Below are 17,991 nucleotides of genomic sequence, written 5' to 3'. Positions count from 1 at the left end.
TATCCACTGATCAATAAGGTGACTTGAGATATCTTGGAAACAGAGGAAGGAGTACTATTACAAGCATATGTAGTAGCATTTTTAATTTTTTCTCAAAAACTTCCCCTTCAGTAATCAATTTTCTAATCTTATACATTTTCTAATCTTATCATATCTTCTTTTTATTCAGAATGAAAATAGTTCCACTTCAAGTGCTTGCCACAGGCTGAATTTTTTCATCTAAAGAACTTCAAATTCAGGCACTCCTTCCCTCCAAGAGGTACATTTTGGGAAGTATACAATACTTCAGTGTGAAGTATCTCCTGCAAATGTGCAACTGCTTCTATTCAGTCCACCTGGAAGTGTTCTTCACTATTCTAGCACATTCTTTCATATGAATTACATCCAAATCTAATAACTACCTATTCATGTTTCAGTGGTTTGTTACACTTGAAATAATTAATCATGTCTCCTGTTTCAAAAGGATACTGAGGATGGGATTACCTGGCTAAGTGCAGCCGTGTGTAACTGGACAAGTATACAAGTGCATGTGAAGTGTGAGGTACTCCTGTAGAGTAGCAATTAGTCCTTTTTCCTACGTCAATATTATGGAATGACATCCTCTTAGAAATGCCATTATTCTGCTGGTTTGTATGAGAGCCAACTTGCCCTAACTTACAGCTTTTAAAACTTGAAATGGTTAACAACAAATGAACTGGAGCCCACTTCAATAATATATGGTCAAGAATTCAGGAAGTCCCAAATAAAGTTACGTTTGAAAATTGCATTTGTCCCTAATGTATCTTCATTAGAGAACAATTGTCAATTATGTGCTCACATAGTGGCTTTTCACAATAGGCTGAAATCCAAATTCTTTAAAAATGTACTGTGGTTTGTACACAAATTATTTTAGGATGGACTGAAGCAACTTCTAAAGTCCTAAGGAAAAACTTGGCATGTCCAAGTGAGAGAAGAATGTGACTCTGTATGTAAGGAAATGCTCCACAATACCTGAGAAGACCTGTATAACCATCCACAATTCAAAATGGATGCCAAAATCTCCAGCAAGCACATGGATAAGTAGACAATAGACAAATGTGTGTGTGCAAGAAGATTATATATAAAATTGTCAATACTGCCACATAGTCTGCTATGTTTACTAGGAATAACTATAATATACCACTATTATTGTAAAATTCAGTAAAAAAAAGGAATAAGAATGAATACAAGATAAAATTTATAGGAAGGAAAACTAATTATATTTTTAAATATTTTGAGATACAAAAGTGGAAATTATTTGTTTGCTAATTTATGCAATTCTGATAGGTGGCCGCTAGAGGACACAGGGAGCTTAAGAATAATGCAAGTGATAGAGAAAATAAGCATAAGATTTGCAGACTGCCATAAATGCACTTTATACATAGTCACAGTTAAAAACATATTGAGTAAGTCGGAAGCTAATAGCCACATGACACTGTACTAAGAGAATATTACGTTGAGAGACTGTGCTTCCAAGGAATGGTGTGGCAAAGAGCTCTCAGTAGGTGTGTTAAAACTGTAAGCTAATGAGCGGATCCAGTTCAGCTAATTAAGAGGTTATGTCACTAAAATTAGGAGATGTCCTTAAAGGAATTATTAATGCAAGTGTTAAGGTAGAAATCATAACTGCATAAATTCTCTATGCAAAGTAAAGAGAGAAAACAGAGACTGGGGTTGCACAGTCACTTTCATTTGACTTAAAATCACTCTTCTGCTGCAGAGTGGTCCCACTTCAAGTCCTTAGCCTTACTCCCATGCCTGGCTGGGCACTGACACTAGTAGCCATGCAGCTCTGTGAGAAGCTGATCCAAGGCTATGATGGGTCCAAAAAATAATCCTGCAATAAAGCAGTGGTTTGTTTTATTTTTCTGTTTGCTTGGTTTTGTGTATTTGCTTTGGTCATTTATTTTGGGTTTAGATTCTCTAGTTTGTTTGCTTGTTTATTTGTTTGTTGAGTCTTTTTGGTCAACACTTGCCCAGTGTAAAATATATATATGGTACAGTTTGGAATTTCTGCTCTTCATCTCTGTACATAGGGAGCTCTAAACCCTGCCCTAAAATTGGGCTGTGTCTTGTGCTCTTAATACCTGCCCCACCTTTTTATGTGCCTGGATGCACAATGGTTAATCTTCAGTAAAAGGGCACTGAATCTTACTCTCAGTGCACTCTCAGTGTCTCATGACTTGAAATTTTAAAATGATTTCAAGCTTTTGAGTATAATGAGACTGAAAACACGTTGCCTATCTCTGTAATTGGTTTCCCAGTTATTATAACATTAGATAATTTAAGGGAATGGGATCAGCGTCAGCATTACATCAAATAAATAGTCATGGTTTTCACTGTGACTAATGCTTGCAGAATTCTCTAGGGGGCTTAAGAAGAGTTCAGGTGGCTCTGCATAAATCCTACTCTGCTCGGTTTAGGCTTGAATTTTTATAGGGCTACAGGTACAAGCTAGCTGACATGTAGAAATGTAGCAGGCACTTTGAAACTGTGCAGTCACTGAAGCTATGAGAAAGTTTTTGGACAAGATAGGAACAAATTAACTATATGCCTGTCTACATGGCTAGGAGCCCTAGAAAAACAGTGGTGTGAGTGCCACCTGATTATTTTGTTTTCATATTCTGAAGGAAATAGAAATTGCACTTATTTGTTTTGCAATTATATTGCTCATACTGCTCAGTTCCTGAGGGAATAGAATCTGCAGTTCCCACAGGACATTTGTAATTATACTTATCCAAAGTTAATGTAATCAATGTCAGTTCTGTGGATGTCATGCGTATGTTCTGAATGGGGAGCTCACAAAACTCTATTGATAGAGCCACTTCAACATAAAAGTCATGGGGAAGAGGTGAAGAGGTTTACATATTTTAAATGCTACTTTGGGCTAGAACACTTTGGGTGATTTCAGGTGTGACATCCAAAAATTTGAGGGTCCAAACTCAAAAGAACAGGAACGATCAAAGAGGTAATTTGTTTAGGATGACTCTTTGTAATGAAAGTTTGAAACCATATTTTATTATACGGATGCTACCAGTTGTAAAACTATCATGCATTGACAAAAAATGTCCAAAACCAAAACAAACCAAAAAAAAAAAAAAAACAAACAACAAAAAAACAAACAACAGGAAAAAAAAAAAAAAGAAAGAAAAGAAACAACAAAAAAAGGAATATATAGCATAAAAATACAAAGGACAAAAGTGAGATGAGAATATGAGAACAGATTTTTTTTTGGTAAGTCAAGCTTGCCAGATCTTTTAATAATCACTAGCCAAGCTCCCATTCTCCATTCCTGTAAAAAATCTAGAATTCCAAGAGAAGTACAGTAAATAATAACCTTTTTACTTTAGCAGGTGTAGTGACATTAACATATGATCCCAGTGATCCAATGATGTTTCAGAATTAAAAGTGACCTTTCTTTCTTTAAAGAACATTCTAAAGCCTCAGTTGGGCTAAATACAAATGCAGATAGTCTTGTATAATGCTTTGATCACAGAACTTATGAAATATAACAATATAATATAACTATATGACAATAGGGTAATTAGAATGATCTGTATATTTCATATATTTGAACAGGACATGTTTACAGTTCAATTTTTCCCAGCCTGAACTATTTTTAGCTGCATTATTTTTTTTTCAAATAGTGAATTAAATAATGAGTTTCCAAAGATTTAATGTCAATACTTCTAGATCAACCACATAAACCATTTCAATATTGTGAAAAGCCATGATTTTTTCCCCCTGAAGCTTACTGGAATTTGAGGTTCCAAAAATGACTTTCTAAAATATTTTTATGTTCAAATAAAAATCAGTGTTCTTATGCATTGTCAGTTAAAATCTTTAATTATTGGGAAGTAACAACAAAATTAATTTAAATTTACCCAAATGCAATTCCATTCCAGTGTGCCTAGAGATCATGAAGTGTAGGGCAAACTTCAAGGGCCTCCTAGAGCAGGTAAAAGACATGATAGCTTTGGAGGAACAGGTTGTCAGTATTAGCATTATTAGCATTTATGACATCTGTGGGAAATGAGGGAAATGTATCTCTCCCCTTTTTGTTGAGTCTAGAATAAAGAATATAATGATGTTTCAAATGGCTGGATGGTGCACCCCCAACCTCTTCACTCTATGACATAAATACCAGTAGTTTACAATTTTTAAGACTCAGAATCCCAGTGTAATTGAGCTGTTTATGTTGGAAAAAACCTTTAGATCACTGAGTCTTATCATTAACCAGGCACTGCCAAGTCCACCACTAAACCATATCCCCAAGTGCAACTCTACATGCATTTTAAATAACTCTAGGGTTGGTGACTCAGCCACTTCCCTGGGCAGCCTAGCTAGTCACACACAGATCTCTGCCTGCAATTCCACACTTTCCAGTATTGTACAAGTCACAAGTTTACTCTCTGGCTCTCTGTCCTATTTTGATACATATTAACATAAAATATTGCAGTCTAGTGCAACGCATGATTTTTAGACACCATGTTATTTGTAAACTTCATGAATTGAGAATGAGTTGATCCTGATCAGCATCATTCTCGTCTGACTGTCCATGCCAACACCCATCTATTTGAATGGCTACATTGAAACTGGTTCTGGTTCTTCAATGTCTCCAGAGCATCTTGGCAAAACAGTGTTTCATTTAATAGCTACAGTTCCAGGAGAAAAAAAGAATTGCAGAACGTAAATGAAGAATTTCTTAATGGTTCTTGAGTCTGTGCAAAATTCAGATTTAATTATTTGATCAACATGACTGTTAGTACCTTCATTAGCTCACCTTCAACATGCCTGGGCTGGTACCAGTTCTCGTGTCACATGCATCATGCTCTTATTTATAAATAATTCCATTCATCAGTCATTATCAAAGTGATGCTTCATATGTTTAGGTAGATTAGATACACTTTTAATATTTCTGTGGCACCATCTTATTTCCTTTACTAGTTCAGACACAGGTGCATATCAATCGTCAAGCAGCTCAGAGGAATGAATAAAAAGGTTTGCTAATATCTCTACATTCACTGCAGGAAGGAAAAACAGCAAGAAGTAAAGTTGAAATATCCCTAGCCTCAATCTTGCAAGCATTTTTCTAGTCCTAAGCAAACCTAGTTGGAGCTTTTCTTGCTCTTAGGCATCGTGACAATTTCTTTTCTGGATCAAGTCTTATGTTTCTAATCAAGGGTGTGTTTATGTAGCAGCCCTTCCTCTAAGGGAATTTTTCCTATCCTCAGTCATCCATTTTCAATACTGTAGGAAGAACACTAAGATTTTCAAACCTTTCAGACCTTCCTCTGGAAAATACATTTGAGAGTGGTAACAGATGTAAAAGGCCTGGGGAAGGAATGACAGATGGGCACTGGGGCAAGGATGTGTCTGCCTGTCCCTGTGTGCACACTTGTGTCCACATGTACTCACACAGGCACCATTACAGCAGGGCTGTGCCAGCAGGTCTCCTGCTCCTAAAACATGGCACTGAAAATTTAGACTGTTAGCACACCTCCATCTGCTGCCCTGTACCTCTGCATGATGTGATTCCCACACTCATCACACTGGTGATGGCTGTATGGAGGCAGCTTGAAATACAATATTTTCATTTGCCAGGAAGGAAAGTATTATTTTTCATTACTTCTGAAAGAAAGCTAACTGTGTGCATGAATAATATTCAAATCCTCAACATAACCCCAGTAAGTTAAATATCCTGTGGAAATTTACAATAGCTAAGAGTCTAATCCATATATTAGAAAGTAGTTGTATTTTAGATAAACTAAAATTAATGACTTAAAAGCAAATAACAGTCACTGTTATTCTCTTTACAAAGTGCTTTGTCATGTCACTGCTAAAGATCATAGATTTCTTAGTGATTCTTTTTTCAGTGCAGTAGCTGAAAATCTCCAAGTGGTGATATTTTTTTTTCTGGACATACCTATTATGTTTTGCAGAAATAATAAACACAAATGCAAAAATCTAAGAACAAACATATTTAGTATGTTGGTATGACTCTGCAAACATGAAAAGGACAACTGGAATATTCCTCCCTATTTATTTATAGCCTTTCCAGCTTCCTCTCCCACCAGAACAAAATTACTTTAAGAGCATCATGAATATATGAAAAAATATATTTTGCATAATGTTGTACTTGGCTTATTTTCATTGCATGCATTTCATTGTGTCTTTTATAGCCCTAAAAGTCAAAGAGGAATTCTTCAGAAAGGCCAGGTTTTTCTCTTCCTCACATGGGTTCACACACCTTACTCCATCATATTTATTGGCATTCTTCAAGTTGGAAAATAGTGTGAGCAAGGACAAACCATGAATCACAAAGCTTTCTCCAGCTTTCTGGAAATGAGAGATCTCTAATGATCTGAAGAAATGTATTCCTTTTGCTACATTCATGAGATGATTATTTGTTCATGGTCAAATTGAGATGAGAGAGTACTTCCCATAAAAGATATCATGTAATATACTGCATGGGTTCTGTATATATAGAATGGACTATTGTGAGGATTATGAGAAATGTAAATAGAAATGAGGCATTTAAAAATCTAAAAAAACTAAAAAAGCTAAAAAAGTTACTTGAAACCACCACTGAATCTTGATTTAGAAATGAACTGTTGAAATCAGCTTTGAAGTTCTGCACTTTTGACAATAGACAGAGATTCAGAAATTCTAGGTTTAGAGTTTTTTCTGCCATTGACATACTGAGTCACTGTTGGCAAATCTTTTAATCTCTTATAATTTCAAAACCACCAAATGAGATAAGAGCCCTTCCTCTTTGCCTTCATATGACTTATTTGTTTGAATTTTTAAGTCTTTTGGATATATGTTTTGATTTTTAACTCTGCATATTTGTTTAGTGGTCTTTTTTGGGAGTCACTGTTATAATAAATAGTAGTTTCACTGTTGGCCAAAAGGCTTGGGTCAGATTATCCAATGATAAAAGTCAAAATCCACTTGTAAGGATCACAATAAAGTAATTTATAAAATTGAAATGAAGCTGTCTAAAGTCCAGCCATCAGCAAACTGTGTCTGCTTCTGTCAGCAACAATCAGTTCTTCTGCTCTCTTGCAGGGAGAAAGGTGTTCAGCTCTTTTTTTGAAACCGGTAAAATCCAGACAAGGGCCAGACAGCTTCATCCACAGATTTGCCAAAGCTTATACCATCAATAATAATTCCAGTCTAAAGAGACACAAGTTTGGATAACATTTCTGTTTATATTAGCAAGGTATGGCTAACAAATGTATTTTACTACTGTACTGTTAGGGTAAACAATTGTGGACATTTTCTTTAGCATCTATCACAGAAAAACAAGCAGTTTAATGCAGGCACAGAAAATTAAATATTTCTTCTGAAATATCTACTGTCAGATATAGTACACTGGAGAAAATGCTGAGATAATTTTTTGGTTCCTGGGTGAAATTTAGGATTTTAGCTGTCTGGCTGTTTATTTTTGCTTTGTTCTGCAAAGGTGCCTTTAAAGATCTTTTTCAGTAGAGATTATTGATTTCAGTATCACTGATATATTGCTGATAGAGTATTCTGGTGAAAAAGATCATCTGAATGCTTAACTAACCTAGGCACAGGTCTGAAAATCTGAACTCTTGCCTTTTTATATTCTAAGTCAGACTTCTGACCTTATGTTTCGTAGAAATTATTAACTTTTTGACAAGTTCACCTCAAGTATCGGAGAACTGGGTCAGATAGCTGTCAAAAAAAAATCTTTAAAATGCAGTTTTTAAAGATTTTCATAAATAAGTTTACAGAATTTTTTTAGACAAGAGCTGTGTCATGAGAACTCCTCTGGAAGTATGAACACTGACAAACTGGGAAATTCTTTTGTATATCTTTCTTTCTATCTTATTCTTTCATTACCCTGTTGGAATGATTCCATAAATAGTGGCCAGATTTGGTTCAAGTCAGAAAAACTTTAACACCATTTTTCAAGTTATCTGGACTTTTTTTCTTAGTTCTGAAACAGATTTTTTTTGCTTCACATGATCCCAGAAAGGCTCTCACACAAACAGTTAGTTTCCAGCCATTATCCTGTTATCCTCCATTTTCATGAAGGAAATGGAAAGTTGCAGCTCAGATTTGCCATTTTTGAGACAGAAGTTGCAAACTTTTTTTTTCTTTTTTCCCTTCTACTTGTCTAATAAAGGTGAAGATAAAGCAAGCACTCAGGTGCTTAACTTAGAGACATACTGTAATCCTTTTGAAATTTTATTGTTAGAACTTGATTATTGCTACAATCTCAGATCTCAGACTTGTAGAGCTAATGGAATCCTATAAGCATACTCAAGTGTTTTTTTTCTCACTTGAGTGTGTCAAGTGATACGTTAGCACAAGTATTTCCCAAATCAAAATTGTGTTAATATTGTATTTCTTAGCTCTGTGCCCTCAGCTTCTTTACTGTAATTCATAGCATGACTGGGTTTTTAATTTTTTTTTTTAATTAGTGTGCTTAGGAAGTGGAGACATCAAATTTTTATTTTTTTCATCTAAAATGCTTTATTTTGCCTTTTGACATTTAAATGCACTTTAGCATGCTGTTCTGTAGAAAAAAAAAAAAGTGTTTAACTTTTAAACTTTTGCTTTGTGCAAAATGAAAGAAAACATCTGTGAAATCTGTGTGAAGTAGAGCTTCCAAATGTGAGAAAAGTCATCAGCCAGCAACTAACTCAACAGGACAGTTTATTGAGTTGTGGTGGAAGGTCAGCCCCACTAGGCACTCAATAGTTATCTGCAAAGACCAAACTTGCAGACAAATTGGAAATACATATAACAAACAAAAAAAAACCAAAAAAAAAAAAAAACAAAAAAAAAAAATTCCCTGCACTCCGTGATGACTATCAACTGTGTTTCTGAGAGTGTAAATTATGTCTGTAAGATCACACACAGAGATCCAGGCCATAGGTACATTATGCAAGAGACTGCAACTGCAGAGTGCAGCAAGCAATGTGGCAGCAAGAGCAAGCAGGTTTGAACATGGAATGAAGAGGCAAGAGATTGAGACCATCCCTATGAAGAGTTTGTTCCTTAACCTATACCTTAATGGTAGGAAAAGGAATTGTAGCCCAAATCTAATGATTTTGAATTTAAACTTAATTTACTTGGCCATGATCGCGGGCCAATATTGTACACAAGAGGGTGTGTTCCTAAAAGCAGAGAAATTTGCCTATGACACAAAAATGAGGTACTGGACTGTTTCATGGCATTAATGAAAAAAGATTTTATGTGGTTTCTAATGAGTTTTAACCTGTTCAGATAACATCACATAGTAGTTTGACATATCTTGTAATTGTTTTCAGTAATTATAAACCAGCCTTAAGGGCAGCTGACTAACAGCATCTCCCAACGATTTTCTTGCATCCACAGCTACAGAAACACATTGAAACTCCAGGATGAGAAGGTCAAATCCTCTGAAAGCATGAGACTACTTAAGAGAAGATAAGAGAAGCATCTATAAGGTTTTGTTCTAGCTTCAAGTGATTTTCCCAAACAGGACCATTTTTCTTCCATGCTCCATAATGCAGAGGTTTAGGATCCCTGCATGATTTCTGTTTACATGGATGACTCACTGCAGTGATTCTTTGCCATTAAAGGTACCTTAAAGAATTTAAGCTTTGCTAAAAATTACCTTGAAATGTATTTGCACTATACCTGTCCTATGCACTAAAACAAGATTGAGTGCCTGCTACGTTTTGTTGAACGTGAGTAGATGACTTACCTATCCAGTGATGCAGTGAGGCCCTTGAATCCTGACATTTATAAATGACTGATAGAGAAATCTGCTAACAGTGAACAAGACTTTTCTCCCACAAACTGCTTACCCATTAATCCTGCATGTTTCATTTATCTGTGGATATCTACTGAAAAATTTTAACTCCTCACAGTCCCTGAAATGGGAATAATAAATGGAATCTCTCCCAGAAGTTCTGATAAACTCCCAGGTGTTTGTAAAACACATTTGAATCATGTATGCATAGACATTTTTCTCTGTATCCTTCTGCCACAATCCTGGATTCTATTCACCATCAGATCAGAGGTCAACAGCAAATTCCCTCATGTTTAAGAGTTGAGGATAAAAATTTATGCTTGACTAAGAACATAAAAGGTAAGGACATAAATAGTGGAGTGTGGAATCACAGCCCTTATTTAGCTGGGGAAAAGTCCTGCTTTTGATTTCAGTTGTGTTACACATCATAAATGCATTAAAAACAAGTCAAAATCTAGAAATTGTGTCATTTAATGGAGAAAAATCCTGAGAAGTAAAACTGAAAACAAAATTATTAAAATACCTACCATCAACTTTGATCTACATAAAAATCTACATTTATTTCCAATTGATTTAGAAGATCAAAACAAATATTGATTGATAGAGTTTTGAATGTCAAATAGGGGGCTTTACTACTTGATGCTATTCATATTCTTCAAAAAATTAATGCCATTCTCCTATTACTGCACTGTCTTTTTTTAAATGTATGGTGGATATGGTGGAGACGGGACCAGGAAATGAAGCTCTGCAAAAATGGGACAGAGAAAGCAGTGAGGTCATAGGTTTGGGGTATTTTTGGGGTTTTTTTTTTCACCAAAGAAGCAACTTTCTCCTTTCTCTTCTTTGCCTCCCCTCTTACCATGACAGAATGGCATCTGGAAAAGAAGGGGAGAATTAATCTCAGACTGAACTCAGAGGTAGGGACATGCAAGAATGTGCAACAGAGCTCAAATAGGGGAAGGGAAGAATAGAAAGAATAAACATTCCTATTATCAGCTGAAGAAGTTTGAGCACCTTGAATGGCTAATTTTGTATTTTCTCTGTATGATAGAAAGGAGGAGAAGAGCATCAGCAGTTCTTTGTGCATTTGAGTACACAGAGATGGTGCATACTTCTGGAATAAGACAAAACAGTAGGTGGAAGCAAGTAAGTAGGTGTAACAGCCTTGCCTTGTCTCCTGCTTGTGCACCCCAAATATTGTGTCATTTTGTTCCAGAACATGGCTATTCCAAAGGTGGAGGTCAAGTTTGCCCTCTTGCACACACTTATAAACTTAATGTGTGGCAGGCAGAGCCCAGATTCAGCTGGAGGATTGGTAGGTTATAAGACAACCCTCAGGCAAGGGAGTCTAAATGTTTAAACCACTCAATTATCATCATCTACAGCTGGATTTTGGAAGGCAGGAACACACTGTTTCATCTTTGACAGAAGGACAGAGGTAACCTTTAGGAAAGAATTCAGAGGCATTGTCTTCCAAGGGAAAGAAAGTACCTTCTGATAGTGTTAATTAAGGTTAAAAAAGCCACTCAGTCTCCCAGCTTTTGCCATTTCACTTTCCTGCACAGTGTTTTCAAGATTTAACTGCGAGGGGTTACAGTTTTGAGTAACAAAATTTGAGTTGCAAACTTTAACTTTGTAGTTTTTTATCTGCAGAATGTATCTGAGGAAAAGTTATAGTATAGACTTGTTTAGTTTTTAACCAGGAGCTGTTCCTGTAAAGAAGGTAGAAATGCTCAATAGTTTGAAGAATCTCATACTAAACTGTATTCTTTGCCTCTGCTCACATTTTAAAGGAAATCCATTTTAGGATATCCTCCTAAAAAGCCTCTATTTTAGGAAATCTGTACTCTCTTGGGACCAGGAAAAGAAATTGAACCTTACTTTGTTCCTGCAGGACAGCACAGATAATGCTAGGTCTGGGAGGTAATGGGACCATTATACCTGTCTCCCTTGTTCTGCTGATGCAGCTGATCAGGAAGTGGGTAGGTGGCAAGGGAGGTTATTTTATTGTCTCCAAGCATATGAAAATCACGAGTGAGGCCTGAAAATATAATTTGCCTGACCTGATGATCACAAGATTAAAAAAAAACAAAACAAACAAACTAAAAACTCCAATCCCTCCCCTCAAAAAAAAAAAAAAAAAAAGGAAAAAAAAAAAATCTCACTTAACCATATAATTTTGGAGAAAAAAAAACTTCAAAGTAGGAAATACACAAAGTTGGCAATAAGGCATGGGAACCTCCAACATGGAGCTGATAGACCAACAGGCTGCTAGCCAAACTAAAATGTCAAGAAAAGGGGATAATTTGTCCCTGGCACAGTACATTGCTGTCTCAGAAAAAGGGAGAGGTGGAAAGACATGCTTGTCAGTCTAAGAGGAAATTCTCAAAAATCAAAAGGAAAATCTGTTTTCATAACAGCTTGGTCTTACAAGCTCTGTCCCTGGTGCTCAGCCCTGTGCTCAGCCCTGAGCTCTTGCCCCATGGCTGCAGCAGCAGAGGGCAGGTCAGATATCATCATTTTCATGCTGGAGTTGGCAGCTGTCCCATGGTCTGCTGCTCATGCCTGTCCTTAGAGCAGATCAGCAGAGAGCAGGATGTGGAATCTGGGACCAGCACAAATCCTGCTCCCCTTCAGAGCTGTCCCATACATTTCAGCTGCAGCAGGGAGCAGAGAGCCACATCTGCACCTGTAACCCAGGGCAGAACAGATGATGTATACCTTATTCTCTGCTACCCAATGTATCAGAGTAAACATTTCCAGCAGCACAAAAGAACAAATTACATTTTAAATCAGTGAATGCAATTTGTGGTAGAATTTACATATTTTTTTTGTGATGTATTCTTCCCCATATTTACAGGAAAAATATGTAAGAAAACATTATTCATTATACTAATTACAATAGCCTTTTGAATCAATTGCTAAAAAAAAAAAAAAAAAAAAAAAAAGTTGTGGCAAAATTTCCTTTTCCTAATGAAAGATTTCTTAGACCAGCACTTTCAGAATGCTTATGGTCTTGTTTTAAATAAAAATCATTCTTACTGAATGATGCAAAGATTTCTCTTTGTGTGTTCAAAAATAGAATAAATATTTACAATATTGCTTTGTTGCATGCACAAATGCAGAAAAATCTTATGTAAATGCAGATATTTTTCTGCAGGACTGTAAGTTTATCCAGCAACATATACTATCAATTGCCTTTTCATCCCTAGAAGATTATTGGATTTGACTTTGTGGGATTGTGTTATGAAACCACAGGAAGACATGATCCTTAGTCCAAAGATGCAAAGGTCAATGGTAGCTTGTCTGCTGCTGTATCTTAAAACACTTCTCAAAAACTGTAAAAATGTATCAGAATGGAGTTGTAGATAAAATAGTAGGGCTGACACAGGGAAGGCCAGTGGTCACATGTCAATGTGATGACCACAGCAGGTCATCAAATGAATGGCAAGAGACACCAACTGAGAGGAAAGCAGAATTTTTCAGTTCCTACACTGGCTACTCTTTTAGCATAGCAGTTGCAAAAATGGAAGGGTAAAAGCCAAGGCACTTCCATAGCCTGGTGGCTGTGTCTGGGATAAGTGTATGAGATTCTTCCTTCCTGCAACATTAGAGCAGCATGAAGTACAGAGCTTGAAAGCGTGTCTGCTGAGGGTATTTTCAGCTGAAATGAAGTTACTTCTTAAGAAAACAGGAGGCTCAGAAGTGCCAATATTAATCAGAAATACTACTTTCAAATACAATTTGCAGCTCTTGCTTGGTGAGAAGTGATTCTCACCAGGTGAACTCTCCAGATCATCCATAAATAAAACAGCATCTTATACAGCACTGATTTCTTATCAGACATAACACCTTTCTGAAGACTTGAGTTTGACTTCTGATGACATTTATGGAATAATCATATTTTTAAAATCATCTGCTTTATAATAAGTAATGTATATTACAATTAAAATAATATTTATAAGAAAGTATTTCTATGTTTCTTCTACTGTTACTTCAAAGGGATTTCAGCTTCCTCAAGAAAAAAGTTCTACACATTCTTGCTTAATGTGTGAGTTCTTGTGGTGGCATGTTCTGTTCTTTTGAATCTATTTGTAAGTATCAAATATGAAAGTGAAACAGAAGCCTCAAAACTTCTTTATTCATAGAAATTGAACTTTTCTGAAAATAAACAACTTTTACAGAGGAAAGTTTCTCCAAACTCTATATTGCCTCCGAAGTAGACACCGAAAAATCCTATTCTCATGTAAAATTGAATAGGAAAATTTGCTCCATAATTTCTGATTCTGACTCAGATAAAATATTAAGCCCTAGTACAAAACCAACAAAAACTTTTTTTTTTTTAAATTTTTTTTTCTTTTCTTTTTTTTTTTTTTTTTTGTTTGTGTGTGAAAAATGCAACAAAATTGCTTTCTTTGTTCCTCCCTTTCTCCACCACTGCTGAGCAGATTTTGTGCAACATCCAATCTGAAAATAGTGCAGTCTAAATATGGGTAGCATCTTTACTACTCGGAAGTGATGGACTAATAGTAGCTAAAGAAGTTGCTGGGCATAAAGACAGCATAAAAAATACTCTATAGAACACTTACTCTATAGAACACTTACAATAAGAAATTTAACTTCCTCAAGTAAAAAATACACATGGAAGTGTCATCAGCTAACTTAATGAGGGGGCTTTCAAGCCTATCATCCAGATCATTTCTGAAGATGTTGAATAGGGTAGGGACAAGTATTTATACCTGTGGGGCCCTGTGTGTGACAGGTGGCCAGACTGAGTAAAAAGCATCAGTCAGCACCCTCTGTGAGCCAGTTTCCAATCCATCCCACAGACCACCTGTGCAGTCAGTATCTTGACCGCTTGCATAGGAGGAGGCCGTGACAAATGCCTTGAAGTCCAGGGGCTTGAACTGCTTTGACCATCTCTTCTCAGCCTGTGCATCTCTGAAAAGCATTAAAGAGCTTTAGAGGACACTGAAATGTTATCAGAAAAGAATTAGAAAAGTAATTGTGTTTTTTCCATTTTGGTGATTTCTTACGTTACACACCTTTGGGAATAATTTTTAGAATTTAGAACAAAATCAAGGTTTTTTGGTACTGAATCTTGTGTATCTAGAGAAGATGCAGAAAATCTGAAAATAAATTAGAACTCTGGGTGTAAAGGCCTTTTCTAGTTTTAATTTTTTATTAACTTTACTGTAAATCTAGTTCTTAAGTGCCTCCAAAACTCTGGCATAACTAGTCCTAAGTATGGTTATTTTCTCGAAGCCTACTAACTTGCACTTTGCCAATATAAATGCAAATCACAATTATGTTACATTGTTTGGACTGGATCCCCTGCAGTTTAAAATTCCTAAGCTATGAGAAATATATTCAGAATGCATGTCAGGGAATGTTCAGGTCCTTTCTTTGCAAATTATTTTACCTATCAGTTTTCTGATAAACTAGGTTAAATGATAAAATGATATCATTCTGCCTGGCAGTAGATTCTTCAAATGTTTTTGATTATTGTTCATTCATTATAAACATTATTTTAGAGGGAAACAACAATCCAAAGGTACAGTGTAACTTGCACAAGTCAAACCAAAACCCAAGATTCAATTATAAATTTGGTAGTTCACCAAAATGTTGTCTATATGAACCTGAGTGATGAGACTTTATTTAAGGATATGAAGTTACAGAAACAGAAATGCAGGAAGAAACTACCTGTCATGTAAAGCAAGTGCATTTGTCACAATCCTTTCTGTTATATTTCTTTGTAGGGAATAGGTACTTTTATGTTCATATCCCTGTATGCTCATTCATGTACCTATATATATATATATATATACGTAGATCTGCACCTGTTATTATCCACTGTGATTTTGTACCAGTGAAATTACTTCAGCCTCCCGGTGCTAAACTGTGTGGAACTTTAATAACTATTGGACTTATTATAACCATATTATCTTTTCCTCCTTTGATGAATGTCCCAATTATATGATACCATGAAGCGGGGAAAATGTTAAAAAAGTGTTGATGGTATATTAAAGTCAAAGCATTATAGGCTACTCTTTGTGCTCTGCGAACAATCATGAAAATAACATTGGCATGAGATATAGAAAGATTCAGAGAATTGAACTGCATAATATTATGGCTCTGAGTGAGTGTGGAGGGGAAAAAAAAAGCCATAATAATTCAGTTTCAAACTGGTATCTCACTTTCACTCTAACCACCATTTTGAATGTAACTGGCTGGATGTGCAGCATCAAAATTTCTCTTACAAGTGATTTCCAGTAATGATGGGACCAAGAAAGCAAAAAGCCTCATGAGAAAGCTATCTAATTCATAAAGTAATGGAAGTCTTTTCATATCACAACTATTTAGCTTTGATGTGAAATAATGTTCTGTGGGGGGTTTTTCCTAATTATATACATGCTTTGTGCATTAAGCCAGGTTCTTTCCATTTCTTGAATCTCTACATTTAATGAAGAACTGTGTTTATTAGCTAAAAATATGCAAGTTTAATTATATTTTAGGTATTTTTTTCCTTGTGGAAATTAAGTTTTGAGTGAAGCACTTAGCTCCCAGTAAAGATTAAGTGGAGAATTAGATGCTTCAGAATAGGATCCAGAAAGGAAAAGACACTGGTAAAGGGCAAGTCTGCATAGCACACTGAGGAACCATGCATTTGAAATAGTGGTTTGCTGAAGAAAAGTGGCTCCTCAAGCATAATTTATTTTCAAAAGATCCAGGTGAGTACATATAAATGGTGGCAGAAAATTCTATCCAGTCTTTTATATGGCTGTGGAGTTTACTGTTCATTAGAAGAAAGAGAAGGGGAGAGAAAGAGAGTGGTAGGGAGAGAAAGAAAGAATGGTGAGGTGGTATTTTACATATCTTTTAGAAAGTGTGGCCTGTTTGGGTCTGAAATTCTTGCTAAGAGAGGCTTAAGGCCATAAAGCTTCATTATAAGGCAGCAAGGCCATACATTCAGTGAACAACAATTAATATACGTGGTTAGATCTCATTTCTCTGTCCCTGTCCTGTGTCAGGACACACATACACACACTCTCCACATACTTGCTTTGCTTCTGTTCCCTCAAATAACCTACACCTTAGTTCTTACATGACGCTCCTGGGAGGTAGGTTATGTCAGTTTGAATCCCTCAAGCAAAGAAGAGAACTTGATGCAGAGTGTCTCTTTCCTGGTTGGATGTTTGAATGTCTGTGGCCACTGCATTTCCCCTCAGCTGCAACTGGAAAGAAAGCAGCCACAGCATTTTTGTGAGGTTGTGTCAGCCTGTGTCAGACCCTACTGGAGCCTGGCAGAGAAATGCCTTTTTTTAAATCTTGCATCAGGTTTAGGCAGGAGATAAGGATCTCCTGGGGCTGAGGATGCCCTGGGGATCCACTGAAACAAAATTTTAGGTGCTTAGAGAATGTTAAAATTAATCAGGGAGAAATCAACTGATCTTAACAGCTTCCAGGTTAAGACATCATCGAGTGGGGAGTATAAGGGAATTTTTTTTCAGCTTAGGCATCTCAGATCTGCCTGCTTAGGTCCTCTGCTACATCTGATGGAAAGGTCCTGTTGAGGACCAAATAGGTTGTTGAATACTTGTACAGTATAATGGTCAGATGCCATTGGTTTCTAGGATTTGTGTTTAATTCTGTTCTTGCAACAGATATTTCTGTTGGAAAAGGGCATTTCCTCAGGGAATATTTCTATTTTAAAATAAAGTGTATAAGTCTAACAAAGAAATTGTTACTATTAGAAATGCGACTCTGATGAATACAAAAAAATTAAAGTTGCTCCAATAAAATGCTTCAGACAAATTTATTTAAAGTGCCTTTTCCATCAGACATTGAAGTGATTTTTCTTCTCTTGCTGTTTGAACATAGTCCATAATTAATTATAATAATATCTACTTGCTGTCATATACTCATAAGAACTTCAAAGGTGTGGGTTTAAGTATTTCTGTCAGACATATACATTTGCAGAAAGAATAGAGCAAAAAGACAACATATTATTCTGTTCTTTAACTTAACGAGTAAATTTTTGCTGCAAGCATAAGGTTATGAGCAGAAGAGGAATTTAATTTCTGCAGATGTTTGGCAAATCATACTTTTGTGTTTAGAAAACTGATTTAATTATATCAAATTTAATTTTAAAATTATTAATAAATTATAAATAATTGACTTATCATGTAAAAAGTATT

This window comes from Erithacus rubecula (assembly GCF_903797595.1).
Source record: "Erithacus rubecula genome assembly, chromosome: 4".
In the NCBI taxonomy this organism is placed as follows: domain Eukaryota; kingdom Metazoa; phylum Chordata; class Aves; order Passeriformes; family Muscicapidae; genus Erithacus; species Erithacus rubecula.
This window is presented reverse-complemented; position numbering follows the sequence as displayed.